This window comes from Perissodus microlepis, chromosome 18 (genome assembly GCF_051167445.1).
Source record: "Perissodus microlepis isolate ML-2025 ecotype Zambia chromosome 18, ASM5116744v1, whole genome shotgun sequence".
In the NCBI taxonomy this organism is placed as follows: Eukaryota; Metazoa; Chordata; class Actinopteri; order Cichliformes; family Cichlidae; genus Perissodus; species Perissodus microlepis.
Window position 1 is genome coordinate 28,581,648 of NC_140478.1, and position 14,615 is coordinate 28,596,262.

Sequence of the window (14,615 nt, forward strand, 5' to 3'; positions counted from 1 at the left end):
ACCGTGCATATCAGGCAAAGGGTGCAAAACACTACTCACACAGAGGACTCTCTCAAAAGTCTTAATATGTAAATGATTTTTTTGTGTAGGTCCATCTTCACCCTTACTCATGCATGGACATTGCTTTATGACATCATGGAGTCCATTTCTTCTGCTGCACGAATTACAACTACACACATCATAATCCGCTTTGCTGAATCAATACTATTCAACTTCTTCTGAGAGTCTCAAGAAGTCATGAAGTATCATTGTGTTGCTTTGATAATCAAATATATGTTTAACAAGATTGAGTTGTTTTTATTACATTTCATAAAGGCAATCAAGCAAAGAAGTCTTTTTGTTTTTTCAACAACATGTTACCTCTTCAGGACCCCGTTTCTGTTTTGTGGCTGAATCGTACTGTGTATTTTTAAGCTATCACTCACTCCTCTTGAAAGCCAAGAATATCGTCATAAATTAATGAGTCTTAGTCACCTCTCGCATGGTTTTTAACACATTGCTCATTTTAATTGTTAGCATTGGAACGTGGCCAAGGTTTCCCTGTGGCTGTATTGCTTTTGGCTGTTTGTAGGTCTCTGGGAATTGTTTTTCCAGACTTGGAGAGAGCCACCCCCCTTCCTCTCTGTCCTGAAGTCTGAGCCAGGGCAAGAAAGGAGCCCTGGGGTACTCCTCGTTTCCTGTCAACACACACAGCCAACACTGTGACGCACCATTCACACTAGTCATGTACACATGCAGAACTGTGCCCGTGAACTGGCCCCCTCTCCAACCTTGTCTCTTAAGAATTACGTTTATGTGCAGCTATTCTGAATTAGTGGGCAACAGTAAATTTAGAGGCAAAGAAGGAAGCAGTGTGAAGTTCTTTGTTCAGCCAAAAGCAAGAATGTGGAGGTCAAGGTGATGAATGAATCCATAGCTGTGCGCCTTGAAGCTGCACCAAGAGGTTTTCATTCCTTTGACTTTATAGAAAGAGACAACACATTTACTTTAACTTAAATCCTATCTAGACCACGCAGCAAATACCACTAAAAAAGACAGAGTTTGAAACCCATTTTTAGAAAAAGAGTCTAGCACCAAAGCAAAAATAATAATTTTTATACATATTTTTATCAATTCATGTCATGCAAATTATACCTTTTTAAAAAAAAAAAAAAAATACTGTTGAAACCATACTATTGATTACAAAGACACCAGTGCCCCTTGCTTAACACCATTCCTAAGGCTGTCTGAAAAAGAGTCATCCTGTTGCAGTTTCTCCTTACGGTCCTGACCTTCTGTGCATGACTGATGTTTTTATTGGTGTCCTACTGACTCCGGAGTGATGCGGCTATTACAGAGGTCACTGAGGTCCATTATGTTAACCACACCGTGCAACTGCCTGACAGCACAGCTCCGTCTGTTTCCCAAAAAATTATCATGAGACCAAGTCTTCCCTTCTTGTCTTACTGCGCATTGGAACAAAAATGAACTTATTCTTTCCAAAACTTTTAAAAAATGTTCAGAAAAAAGAAACTCCTCTACCCCAACTCCACCTCCTCCCCATTTTACCATTGTTTAAATTTGTTCCACCTCATATTCAAACACTCACACGATCCCATTGCACAAGTTCCAGATTACATGCATGTCAGTGTATGTGCAGTCCTGGGCGGGCTGGGTTTCAAAGGGGGTTTAATGGAGATGGTTGGGAGGGCAGTAGGAGAAATTACTGAGTTGTGCTGCAGTAATTGAGTTAAACAGGTCATACAGCAGTGTTGCTTTAAAAGGGTAACCTATCATTTGTCATATGTTGCTGAGAGTTATTTTTGAAAAGCCTGCAACTCAAATTAGCTGAGGTCAGTGTCTCAATAGTGGGAATAAAGAAAAGAAAAAGAAGACTAAACTCCTTTTGACAGGACTAAGAAGACACAACTGCTCGGTGAAGAAGAATACAGCAAGTTGTGATTTAAGCGCAATTACAAAGAGCTTCGCATCAAAATATAAGACAGGTCTGGATGATAGCTCTAAGCTAAAGCTCTTAGTGAGGGGTCTACTAAATTATTGACACGCTGAATACTACCATATTTCCATATTTTCACTCTTGCCAAAGATGCCAAATGATGAGGGGGAAAACATATTTATCTATTCCCTAAGTGCTTCAAAGAACCCAAAGTGTAACATAGACAAACTGAGCCAAATACAAACACTTGAAGAGAATATGATGATGCAGAAGCCAAATGGTGCTGAGCAGCGCCTGTAACAGGAGGCAGCAAGGGGAGTTTTGAAGAGCCATGCTGGGTTGTTGGCGGTGATGACATTCAAGCCGCGACACAGCTCACCGGGATGCGATTTAGAGCGTGTACTTCCACCTTCCAAATGATGGCACTTCTAAGAGGTGAAAATAGATCCTTCTGCCTTCTCGCAGAGTTCAGAGACGTTATATTTCTGCTAGCGAATCATGAAAAAGGTCTTTTGGAGCTATGGGACACACTAAGCTTGGTTTCAGCTTGGTAACAAACGGCTCAGCTCATTAAAACGAAGTTAAAAGTTATAATAATGCTCGTTCTAAAAAAATTGTCTCTTGAAAAGTACCGAATATTTTCATGACCTAAAGGTGATATTTTATGATCAAGCAAGTTTATGCTGCTAAACTCTTGGTCATTTTAAATGTGTAATGATAAAATGATAAAAATCATCCTATTTAATGGCAAGACTGTAAGATATTACCAGTAATAATCATATAGCCCATCAGAGATCAAATTTATTTTGTATATTGATATCAACCGTCGCTTTTCATATGTCAGCATACAAACTGAGGGAGTTTAAAAGTTTCAGATTCAGACCAGATGCCTGGTATTGTCAGGTGGATCCCACAGTCAGGAGAGGTGCTCAGACTACCCTCTTCTCTGTGAGATTTAACCCTCCTAATGAAACATATGGAAATGTGTCTCAGAGGAGGACACCAAAAAGCAAACTCTTCATTTCACTGCATGAATAAAGGAGACAAACTGCTATATAGCAGAGTCTCCGTGAGGAGTTTTTCCCGATTTTGAAATGAAAACAAACTTGGCTCCAGCCATTCACTGTAATAGATCCTTGGGAAAACTCAGACTCTAGGGCTAACTGGGACATTTCAATTAAACTGCTCTGGAGAAACATACACAAAAATGTTGACAGAGACCTTATTATAACTATGCAAATAAACAGTTTGAGTTAGGTCCAATTTAGATAAAATAGACAGTATAATATTACAGAATAAAAACAATCAGTACACATAGAATAGAGTGATGTCAGGTCATTGCAGCATGGTTTTTATTCCCAGAATTTTGAAATGACAAGAAACAGCAGTGTTTTTAACAAGTAGTACCCTTTACCTCTTTAACACCACCTGAAGTCAAACATGGCATGACACACTGCATCTGTCTCCGTCACACCCCTTCTATGTTATTTAATGCTAGCTTTTATTAATTTTATAACAAGATTTGTACTGCGCAAAAAATAGAAACTTCAATGATGCTGTTCTGTAGAACTGCTAAGAGGATTTTAGACCAGAATTTCATATTCATCAGTTAATTAAATTTGATTTTAAATGAAATTGTAAGTTTTCTGAAGTATAAGCTGGAAGACACTAAACTTTGCAATTTATTTGTCTATTTCTTTGCATCACTGAGAACCTGGAAGGATTTGAAATTCCATGGAGGATGAACACTGAGCCTTTCCTTCATTTTCAGTTTGTCCTTATTCGCATTTGAGCGGACAAGTTATGTGAAAAGCTCCTTTCTTTCCCCTCAGTGCCACGACCACCAGTTGCAGCAATGCCAGCCATGGCTTTGTTATTTATCTATTTATTTAGCTGCTGGAGTTAAATGGCTTAGTGACAAATTAGAGTGTAACGATAATGACCGCGATAGTTAACAACACTTGCTTCTCATCGAACAGAGGAGGGAATTTCCAATGCTTCTTTTCTCTCATTCTTATCTTGACGTATTTCACGCCATCTCAATATGAATGACAATTACTGCCCCCGATGTGAAAGGGAGCTCTGAACTTTGTTTTCTTTTCTTTCTTGTTGGAGGCTAATGTGGCAATGCAGAAACAGAGCACTGGTTGCAAATGAAGCACACAAAAAGGGGGTGAGGTGGGAAGTTTTCCCTTTTTTTTGGCCAGGTTTGGGGAAAAAAAAGGGGTCAAGAATCAAAATGGGAATGACATTTGCCATCAACGGTGGCCTGCTTTGTGCCAGCCATTGATGCGCCGTTCCCAACGTAAGCCTGGAAGGGTGAGATCTGAATTGCAAATTTGCACTGTGCTGGCCCTTTTCAAAGGTGGACAGGCAGGCCAGGGCATGGTTCCCACACACACCCTATCTGTCATTCAGCCCCCCACAACAAACACCCATCCCCCCCACTTCCCTACTAACCTCAGCTTGCCCGAGTGGCCTCAATTGTAGCCACGATGGAAATGGCTAAGGGTTCTCTCAGGCTTACTCCCCAAAGCAGCCATACACAGCAGGGTCTTTGTTCCAGCAGCAAGGCCAGGGGAGGGTCTGGGTCAAGGGGAGGAGACCAATAGCTTTGACAGGCTGTAACTAAAGATACTTATAATCTGGGCTGTGTGACTTCACCCACAGAGAGCTGCATGTTTGTTTGTTTGTTTTCCTTTAGCTTTTCCATCTGAGACACTTTTGTTTTCAGGGAGTATACAGAGTTTCCATTATTCGAATCATTAATGTAGCTTGTTCAGTCGGTCAGACCGTTGAAGTTGTCACAGCAACAGGATCCACGTGGTTAATTTAACAAATTACTTCAAATAATAGATAACAAAGCAGAAGCCTGTCTGACTATGCAGTGGGCCAATAAATGTATTTTATTTTGACATTAATTAATAATAAAATGAATACTGTGAAAATCGCTGAACACAGGTAAGAGACAGTTTGAAAAGCCTTCAAGGTTTTTCAAACTGTCTTGAAGACAAACAGTATAGCAAAATGTAGAGGTACAAACAAATACAGCCCTATGAGCATGTCCTTTGGTGACAGTGGAAAGGAAAAACTCACTTTTAACAGGAAGAAACCTCTAGCAGAACCAGGCTCAGGGAGGGGTGACGGGACAATGAAATGCTGTCAAAGAGAGTCTGACATTAAGAATGATATCTCTGCATTTAATAACTATTGAGTAAATGCAGAGAGGTGCATAAAGACATAGTGAGTGAAGAAGAAAACTCAGTGCATCATAGGAAGCCTCCAGCAGTAATGCAGTGTAACTGAGGAAGTTTTAAGCCTAATCTTAAAAGTAGAGCTGGGGTCTGTCTCCTGAATCCAAGCCGGGAGCTTGTTCCACAGATAACAATGATAACAATGAATTACATTTATTACAGCAATAATGTAATTAAAAGCACAGAGAAAATGATCCCAATAGTGTTCAAAGTGTTTGTCATTTAATTAGCCCTCTACATAGAACTGTATAGAATGTAGGGAGTAATAAATGAGTGAACACAGCCGTAGTAACAGAAACTATTATTAATCTACACTTTCCCTGCAAAATAACCCAGTAGGACATGTTTTGAGCTGTGATCCTTTAAAGACGCGTTTTCAGCTTTCCTGCTTGATTAGCTCCTCCGCAGTGTAGCACTGGTGTGTGAAAGACTGTGCTTGACAGACACCTCTGTACAAATCCTCTGCTATATTTTAATTTCAAAACTGATTCTAAAACTAATTAACAAGCTGCCAAAGTTCAATAAGTGTAAAACTTTAACCAGTCTGTTGATATTGCTCAATGTCTAACAGATTCCTGGAAGTTCAGAGTTTTCAACAAGTTTACTTCAGCTGAAATATGCAAGTTTTAATTGTGAATTGGTGATCTAACCAGGAAATTAACAAGTGGTTTAATGAGTCTCTTGATGCCACATAGTGACAGATTGGGTACAGTTTTGTGATATTGCTGAGATAAAGGAAAAATGAGCACTGCTTTACTTGTTTTCAAGTGTAAAAACTAAGTTAATAAGTATGGTGATGTTAATCAAGCACAGAAACACAGACCTGAGAAGACGTGGATCACACAAGATACGTATACTAAGTAATGGCAAGGGGGTTTCTTAAGATGAAACAGCAGTATTCGTATGATTTAACAGACATCTCTAATAGATATATTTAGGTACTAATGTATTACATTTTCATCAAAAATGTTTAAAACAAGTGTCAGTGGTGAAAGAAAATTTGGTGACGTGACACTTTGCGTAATGTAAATGTTTGGTGTTATTATTTTAAACTGTGACATGTTAGTAAAAACTGCATTAAGATTTGATGATGATGTTAAAAGGCTTGAGAGTCATTCTCAGTGTTGCAAACAAAGTCATATGATAGTTATAGATAGTTACAGAAAATGTGTGTGTGTGTGTAAATAAATGTGTGTGTGTAAATGTGTGTGTATTGCGTGTGAGTTGCCAAAGAGCAGCAATCAAGCAAATCCTACTGACTGACTTTCAAACCTTGGCAAAATTAGGAAAAAACTGGAAACTGCATACTTTCCCATACTGTGCAGAGCCATTTCTGTCTGTTTTTGATGAAAATGGAACTCTCAGTATAAAAAATACTGTATCAATAAATTCAATCAACACAAAAACAAGCTCAGCCTGTATTCAGAAAATGTTTACTTCAAGCAAGCTGTTAAGATGTCTGAAACACTGCCCTCAGCCATGCCCCCAGCTCGAGTCAACGTACAACTTTCATTTTTTGGATGCAGTGTGAAGCTATGTCACACTCTAACACCAACTCTAGCTTGAAAATGTTTCAGCCATGAGCAAAGAACGGAAAATGTTCTGTTGGTTACAAAAGGGAACACAAGCTCGCTTATGCACTCCTGGAATCTAAGGAACAAAACCCCCAGCGGATTCGATTTCCAAAACAATGGCATCACTAGTGTTAGTAGGCCAGGGCTGTGCGATATGACCAAAATCTCATATCCCTATATAAGAATTCTATCATCCTGATAACGATATAAATCACAAAAATGTAACATTTCCTGTAAATTCTGTGACTCTTGGGCAGCTCGACTTGCGGGAAGTGTTTCCAGCTGCGCGTCATGTACCTGGAGTCGAGTGTTTTAACCGATGCATGAAACGATACATTTTTAGACATAAGTTGTAAGGGCCGCCGTTTTCTTTGTGAGTATTTATTACACGGCGTGCTGCGGGGAAAAGCCTGTTCTAACGTTTGAGTCTAAGGTTTATTTTTTTTAGCACCTGGCGGCTCTTTTTTACTTCTCATCCGTAAATAATCAGCTCTTTCACGTGATTCAGTTTATTTTGAAAAGTCTCAACAGGATCTTGAGCTTTATCGTGAAAGGTTTATGTGAAACATAAACAAGCGGACACGCGATGGTTTTACCGTTGTCGTTGCTGCTAACGAGGATGCATAAAAACAGGCGCTTGTCCGTCTGTAGTGTGGTTATATAAAATATAAGAGAAAGAGAGAACTTTAAGAAATTAATATAGCCACTACAGTGACCATCAAAACGATGAAAAAATATTACCGTAAACAGTTTATTTTGCGACACCACGAAACAAACGATAGTGTAAAATGAAACGATAGACGCTTTTATATCGTCATCCGATATATATCGTTATATTGAACAGCCCTATAGTAGGCTGTGCAGCTAATGTGACTAACATTACCATTACCTTTTGTATATGTACTATTCGAAACTTCAAGACTGAATCCAAATTGTTTTGTGTTATAGTGCAAAATAGTCTTTTTTCTTGGCATTCCTTGATGCTATATTGCCTCAAAATATGGTTAGAAAGCAAAGTTTTACCACTCAAAAGCTCTTTGGGCTTATCATACAACATTGTTTATGGAACGAGTATTATTATTACTATTTTTTAGTCTTTTGCGGTCAAATGTTATATACCTATGTGGTATGTGACTTTTGTTGCCATGATGCCAGGTCTCTCTTGGAAATTAGATTTTTAATCTCAATGAGATTTTTTACCTGGATAAATAAAGGATTAATAAAAATCTGTGGCAACTTTTGTTGAAAGATGTGTTCAGCAGATGGTTGTTTTTATTTGACAGTATTACACTACAAAAGCCTATTTGGAACATGGATGAAACCAATGGTACATAAGCAAGGAGAATCTCTGCAGTAATTTGAGCTGAAACTTACGAGATATTCTTGGGATTTGTACAACAGACCATGCTTTTGTAATCTGGGACCTTTAGTCCAGGGTGCCATTTACTGATTAAGTTATACTGGAGGGACAGTTCCTTTGCTTATGCTGGGGCCTCCAAAAAAGTTGCCAAGAGAAGGCTAATCTTGCAGACACTTATTTTTGAACAGCTGAATCCCATTTATGCACAAAACATTAGCACAGCAGGAGGCATAAAATATGAAATACAATGGACCTCATTCCTGGCTACAGTGTTCTCAAAGTTATGACAGATTATTGTGAGTATTTCTTTCACATTTCCTCCTACATAACTTAAGTCTAACATCTGTTGGGTGAATTAGAATGGAGACACAAAGCCAAACACGAGTCAGTTGACACTAGACAAATATTGGAAAATTGCTATTAAATGCATATTGAAATGAGACGGTGCCACACTTCAAACCTCATATTTCTGCCAGAAATGATCCAACCTGCAAGCATCAGCCCTTCATGCCTCCTAACCAGCAACCGCTTACTTAGGATATGACTATGTCGATGAATATAACTTCTTTCTTAAATAGAAGAAAGAAGCAAGTTAATACTGAACACTGGCAAGTTGTTTTAAGTAACTGCCCCAGCAAAATTACAACTTTACATTCATGAATTTGTCAAATAATTGTTTAAGAAAGTGATTTAGAAATTACAGATCATCTATCAATGGTTTACCATATCCTTTCTGCTAGGCTACCAAAACTGAATAAGAAGTCTGACTTTGATACGTGTGGTTTTTTTCCAAGTAGTGAAGGCCTCCACACTTTACTAGAAACAACAGTGTCTGAGAGAGCACTTTAAAAACAAGCATAAATTGCAACCCTGTAAAGCACTCTTTGTCCAGGCTTTTAATATCAAGACTTTTATTACCAGCCTTGACATTGTGAGTGAGGTTTCTGGAGTGTTATTGACAGTGAATGGGCTCCGCTTCTTGTGGTAGCTCCCATGGATGCCTTCAAGCCTCACTCCCCCTATCCCGAACACTCTTTGTCAACCTTCACATTCAGCATTTCAAAGACACATAACCAGACCAGTTTATAATGTGCTCTGCAGCAGAATAAAAGTAAATTCCTGAATCATCAGGCACACATCCCTGTTTCTCAGAGTAGTGCTTTTTTTGCTGGTGGAGGAAGAGTTGACAAATTACAAATGAAACCAGACCGAAGCTCCAGCTAATGCCAGTTTACGCAGTAGGCTTTTTAAAATTAAAGAAATAAATATAAACGGTCATTTTCAGGAAAGGAAGAGCTCGAAACGCCAATATAGAGGTATGGTAGCTCATCAGCTGTGTTCCACTTAGTCAGAAAATCATTTGGAAAAGACATGTTTTGCTGGCAGGTGCAACAAGGAAGTCAATGATGGTAATGAGAGTTTGTACCACCTTCTGGTGACCACAATTTAAGGTAGTAAAATATAGCACTGAAACAAACCTATCCAACCAAACAGTTAGAAATTTAGGAATTATTGAAAAAAATGTGGAGGTTTTAAGATTTTGAAAAGCAGCAATGACAATCCCTTTAAGCTCTCAAATATCTAAATTTAATGGCAAATATGCCACGTAAAAATACTTTATCATTAATTCTAGAGGAGCACAGACGCAACAAAATATTGCTGTCACCCTGTAATGATCATGTAAATAAAGCCCCAGAGCCAAAATGGGGGCGGAGGTGAGGAGGTGCAGATGTTTCCTTTTCTTCTCCGCTTCTCAGACAGGGAACCTGGTGGTTTTATATTAGCCTGTGTGAAAGGGAGAGGCTGCTGAGGGAGCCTTTGTTAGCTGTGCTCCGTCTTTCTGGCTCCGCCTTTATGTTTGAATGCCTTTTGAGACAGGACGTGAAGGTATGCGGCTGGAAGAGGGCAAGTTCAGGGATGAATGGCTTCACATTTTCATTTGTTTTTAAAGTACAGGTTTGTTTTCACCCCAGAGTGTCCTCCCCTCCAGGATGCCCCAAAGCAGAGCAGTAGCAGTGTGGGTTAATTATCGAGGCGTCATGCTGGTACCTGCGTATAGAATTAAGACAGACACACAGGGAACTATATAGAAAATTATATATTATAAGCTACATGCAGTAGTCTAGTGCCTAATTGGATTGTTCATGCAAAAGTGAAAAAAACGTCCAGATTATTGAAGTTTAGGCTTATTACTTATTTTATCCATATCAAAATGTGGCTGACAACCTTTACTTGGGCAACAATTTGAAGATGTCACAGATCAATAAATTGATAAAAATAGAAAAACATTTTGTCTGCCTTTAGTCACTGGTCTGTATGCATGCTCCCCCCTCAATCTTAAAGCCTCTTCATTTTGTGTGCTACAGTTCATTTTATCACACAATTACTTTATAAATCTTATATGATAAAGTCTGATGGTCCTCTTTATTATAAGACAGCAACACAACATGGTGTTTATTTGTAAGGGACTACCTTAGAAAAAAGCTCAGTTACCTCTGCTCCCTTGTTACATTTAAACATACTCCTTACACACAGTTACAGGACATTTTAATTTTAGCTGGACGTTATCCACACTGAGATTGGAAAAACTGAAAAAAATACAAAGAAAGGAGAGGAAAAAATGATCAAGGAATTCAGTTTTTATTACCAAATGAAACATGAGAAGTGAAAAAAGTAAACAATAACCTCTGAAGCCTAATAAATCTATGCTTTCTTTACACCACACCACAAGTCAAATTTGGATCATTTAATTTCCAGTGGAATAGACTGCATTTCTCATCAGCCACTGAAGTCATGCTCAGCAACCCACTCATAACTTTACTTGAATGTGCAAAGAAAAAAAAAGAAGAGAGAAAAACATTGGCAGGGAATTGCAGCAGTTTTTTACGAAACAGTGAGGTGAAAATGAGGATTTCAGTACTTGACAAAACTGAGCTTTGGTGTCTCCATTCAAACTCTGTCAAGCTTCCCTTCTCTCCGTGCTTCCATGAGACAACTATTAACGAGCAAGATGATTTCAAAGGCCCTCTGGGTTGAAGACTGCATGTCCGGGCATCTGTGGAAGGGGAGGGAAAAAAAAGTCCCATATTGCTCTCTCGCGCTCTCTCTCTGTCTCCGTCTCCTCTCTCCCTTTGAGAACTGACAGAAGTTTTGACAGTGGCAGTAAATTCACTTTGCAGACCTGCTGGGAGGCAGGGGAGCACAGCGATGGGAAGGCCTTTCTGCACTTCAAGGACCCCGAGCGTCTGCCGGATAGCCTGTCAGAAATACCAAGGCTGATAATAAATTTTCTTTTGCACAGCTGTGGCTGTGAAACGAGTGCAGAGGCACTGGGGTGGAGGAGAGAGCTAGAAGAGACAAATCTGAGGCAACTGGTTGGCCCAACTTTTTTTCACACAGGGAGCAATTTTTCAAACAGTGAAGGCAAGGCAAAAAATAAAATTCATCACCATTACAATTTCGTCACACAAATAACAAACTGTATGTCCTGTTTTATACAATTTTATCCAATAAATGTTCCAGAAAACTCTTTTCCAAACACATGCTCCAAGCTGAACAGCTGCTCACAAGTTTAATTATTAATTCAGTTCAGCGCTGTTTAATTAGTGCCAAATCACAAGCAGTTGTTTTAAAGTGCTTTATATTGTAAGGGTAGTCCATATTATGTTTAACATATTATATATTAATTGGAAGGTTGGTGATTCTAAACCTGGCAGTTCCAGTCTTCATGCCAAATATCCTTAAGCAGAGGGACGAAAGTGTTTGTATGAATGGGTGAGTGATACATGTTGTGTAAAGTGCATTTAGTGTTCAGGTGGATCAGAAAAGCACTATGTAAGAGGAGGGAGGTCCAGTCAACCAGTTGGGGGTGATGGGAGGGAGACAGGATAAAAATTGACTGCTGAAGAGAGCCAGAGATGAATAATAACTAATGATTTAATGCAGAGTGAGAGAGAGTATAAACACATAGTGAGTGAAGATGAAATAGTGCATCACGAGATGCCCGCAGCAGCCTAGACCCATGGCACCATAACTAAGGGAAGATTCACATACATTCATATACACTAATGGAACATTGTAATATGTCTGTAAAATAAAATGGGGGGTGAGTCATTCTTTAAGGTAAATAATTGCAAAATACAGTAGAAAAGAACCACAAAGTAGCACAAATTAGAAATATTTAAAGTAGAATTACATTAAACCTGTAATTGAGAAAAGCAATCTAGTAAATGCACTTTACTAATTAGTTACATTCCTTCTGGTCACATGAATGCTCTCAGTCATGATGGTAGTGGCTTTATATAAACAGTTAATTGCCCATTTTTAAACTTTTGTGACTTTTTAATATTGAGAAGCACCGCATTAAGCAGTCTTTAATATGCCAACCCTTAGTCCAAAGTCCGTGTAATGTTTGATATTGCCTGTGCATGCTCAGGCTCTTTGTCTGGCGTTATTGTTGAGTACCACAGGATGAATTTAGGGCTGATATGAAGCATCTCTGTGTTTATTTTGTCCCTATTTAGATCTTATTATCCTGTTTTGCCCCTTTTCATGTAGGATGAGGTGGGGTTTTTTAGGATTAAGTAATAGTGTATATTATGGAGTTCTCCAAATGGTGCTTGGAAGGCCAGATGATTGCTGCCAAGAAAGTAAATTGGGATAAGATCAAACTATCAAACATGCCTAAAACCTTTGCAAAATACTGAAATTCAATGGTATAAAATCTTAAACTTGGGCTGGCAGCTAAGCAACAGGCTAAAACATGTAAACCCACTGGTATGGTCCTGGTGAGCACACATGACGATAGCAGGGATCAAGCCCGTGAACTTGCAGTCACAGAGAGGTTTTCCTGCACACCTCCACAGCCTCGGGCTGTGTTTGCTCTGTAGCATGTATGTCAGAATGCTTCCAAACTCGGCGACCTGTCAGTTTGTCTCTGCATCAGTGTCATCAAAGCGCGCTCCTGCAGAGTTATTGCAATGGTAAATAAAATTAATTCAGAATGTTAAAACAAGTGTTGGTATAAACTTTAATTTTTTCTCTTCAAGTATGAAAGTGTTAATGTTCAGTCGGATTTTATACATCTGAAACAGGCTATGCTGAGTACATTTCAAGACGTCTGCTCACATCCTTGCAAGAGATGCCTCTCGTTCCTTTTCCTCTGTGTTTCCTGTGATCTGCCTTACACAATGTAAAGGAAGGTGAAACGTGTCCCTTTGCAAATTCCCTCATCTGAAGCTGTTATTTCCTTTCTTATCACACAAATGCAATGAGATCTGTGAGAAATCAGCTCTCCTGGTATCTGCCCCTCTCCCTTCTCCCTTCTCTCCTTCGCCCACTCGCTGTCCCTCGCTCCCCCAGCACTCTCTCTCTCTCTCTTTTTTTTTACATTCGCTTTGAGCCACTCTGTGCATTAAGGCATGTATAAATATATTTATACCTGAAAATGTATAAATATAGTTAGTCAATTTATCCACACAACCTATCATAGAGTTCAGACAGGCCTGGGGTGTCCTGGACCTCCTTGTGAGGCTCCCATGGGGGGAAATCTAGTGTTTGAAGCCATCTGCCTTTCTTTTTTTCTTTTCTTTTCTTTTTTTTTTTTTTTAAATCTCCAGTCTGGGGGTAGGGCAGCATGGAAAGTAATAGAAAATCTAAAAACAGTAAGCAAGACAGGTTGAGATTTATGTTTTTCTAAGCTTTTACAGTTTAATATTGCAAGTGTTTAATTTTTTTTAAAACCACAGGTTTGACATAAATCATTCATAGCTTTGCACTTCAAGACATTTATGGATACATGTCATAATTCATGTCTAATGACATGACATGAATTAAGCCTAGTCCTAGTTTTATACTTCTGGGATGCAGTGGACAAATATTAAATAAAAGATTATTTAAAGCCAGCTGTAAATAATGTACTGAAGAGCATTTAAAAACAGAAAAAAAGCATAAAAAAGAAAGTTTTAAATTAAATTATGAAATAGATTCCAGCTACTCCAGTACAGGTCATATAATAAGCAATAAAATATTTAGCAAATTTGATAATGCAATAATGCAGTTATGTAGTTGTGAAAATATCTTTGGCTGGAGCAGTACAAGTGCTCCTGATTTCTGTCTCACATTTTTATCAATTTATAAATTAGCTAGAAACACTGTTAATTAACTTTACAAAGCTGGGATTATTGTAGCATTCACCACTGTAATACAAAACTGTAAACTAACTATCTGACTCCTATATGTATAGTAAAAATGTTAAAATATGTAATTCCTTTAATTACATTTTGGGTTTTATAAGACACGTAACTGTTTACCTACAAAGATGTTAAATATGGGGCCACAGTGCTGATATATCATAAAGCCCTGTGGTATGTATTCTGCTTCAACAGATATTAGGCTGTCACATTTGTCAAAAAACATACTGCATGAACACTGGAGCAGTCATAGATCGGTCTGTGTTAGAAATATTAAAATTAATAGATGGTTTTACAAGT